Raw genomic sequence first — 2,045 nt, forward strand, 5'->3', positions numbered from 1 at the left:
TCCCTTCCCCAGGGGATCTTTTCAACCTAGGAATTGAACCGGGGCCTCTTGCATTGCAGGCAGATTCTTTACCAACTGAGCTATGAGAGAAGCCCACTACAACCTTCTACTAGAGAAGTAATCCGGGCTGAACCATAGCAGAGACTAGGCTTCAACTAGGAGGGATTGGTGAAGTACTAAGGGGGTCAAGTGCTTGATGGGCTGGAGTAGCCAAAAGTCCAAATGATGCCTCAAATTTCTGATTTGGCAACGTCAGAAATATTACAATAAGAAACATCAGAGTGTATGCAAATGTAAGAAAAGTAGAAAACAAATTCATTCTTGCCTGCATGGAGGGTATTCATTTCCTAGGGCTTGAGTTCTAAAAACTGTGTGGCTCAAATCAATAGGAATTTATTCTCTTACAGTTCTGGAGGCTGGAAGGCCAAAAATCAAGATGTCAGCAGGGCCATGCTCCCTCTGAAGGCTATAGCAGAGAATTCTTCTTTTCTTGCCTCTTCCTAGCTTGCTGGTGGTTTCTCTCAATCTTCACTGTTACTGGGCTTTGAGCTCCAGTCTCTGCCTTTGCCATCCATGAACTTCTCCCTACGTGTCTCTATATCCATACAGCACTTTTCTTTTATTATAAAGACTGGCCATATTGATTAGGATCCACCCTACCAGACTCGTATTAACCTGATTATACCTGCAAAGACCCTATTTCCAAATAAGGTCACATAGAGAGATGTGGGGAGTTAGGATTTCAACATATATTTGGGGGAGATGACATTCAAGCCATTACACTGAGTTTAAAGGGTGGTGGGACTTTTGGTGGCAGTGTCCAGGAGGCCTCTAGATAGAGGATTTAGGGCAGAGGCCTAGGTTGCGGATCTTTAATTAGAATCTGGTGGTTCAGATGGTAAGGAATCTGCCCACAGTGTGGGAGACCTGAGTTCCATCCCTGGGTTGAGAAGATCCCCTGGAGGAGGGCATGGCAACCCACGCCAGTATTCTTGCTTGGAGAATTACATGGACAGAGGAGCCTGGTGGGCTGCAGTCTATATGGTCACAAAGAGTTGGACATACTGAGCAACTAAGCACGCACACCAGCAAAGTGACTGCAGAAGTGATCACAGCAAATACATAAGTGGCCTGGGAAAAGGAATCCTGGGGAAGGTTATGGAGCTGCAAGGGCCAGAGGATCCCATGCAAGACATGAATGAGAAGGGCCATAGGATGGACATCTTCAGGGGCTCCTGTGGATATGGCTGTGACAGGGCAGGCATGTGTCCATCCTTTGCTAATTGTCACCCACCAGAGCACTGGACTGTTTCCTATAGCCTGGCTCTTTCATGCTCGAGTCTCTTCCCCCTGCTTGACATAGCTTTTCTCTCTTATTTAGGAAGCTTTTGAGCCCTGCAGCCACCTTCCAGAAGTGTCAGTGGTGATGTTGTCAGGTCAGCTGCCTTGCTAAACTCAGCACCACAGTACAGCATTGGTAAAATAAACAAGGGCAGCTGGTTTGCATTTTGCATTCCTTCAGAAATAAGCTGAACGTTTTATAATAAAACTGAGGAATTACACTTTACTGTATCACCAAAATATTCCCATATGGCCATAAAGGGGTTGTCAGGGTGTATCTAGTCTTTCCCTTTCATGAGCCTCTATTCCTAAGAGGCTGCAAAGCCAGATTTCAGTTATCAGAGAAAGTTCAGATTCTAGAAAGTAGGACTGAAGGTCAGAGAGGACCAGAATAACTCAACCAAGGGCATTCGAAAAGCATTCCTTTCAAATGTGATAGTATGTGCTTTCTGTTAGAGCAGAGTCCTTGACTGTTCACTGCTATAGCTAGCAACTGGTAGGCTCATGGGAGATACTTGAGATACTCAAGAAATACCTCCAGGCTCTGGGCGGCCCAGGATGTGAGATGATTGTCAACACTGGGATCAGTAAGTGGCTGCCCAGCAGTGTTCAGCCAAAGTGGAGCTCCCACCTCCATACTGAGTGAGCAGGAGTGAGATGCTTCCAGCACTCTCCTTTTCCTTTCTGGGGAGGCCAGTTATCAG

This window comes from Oryx dammah, unplaced genomic scaffold, assembly GCF_014754425.2.
Source record: "Oryx dammah isolate SB20612 unplaced genomic scaffold, SCBI_Odam_1.1 HiC_scaffold_25, whole genome shotgun sequence".
NCBI classification, from domain to species: domain Eukaryota; kingdom Metazoa; phylum Chordata; class Mammalia; order Artiodactyla; family Bovidae; genus Oryx; species Oryx dammah.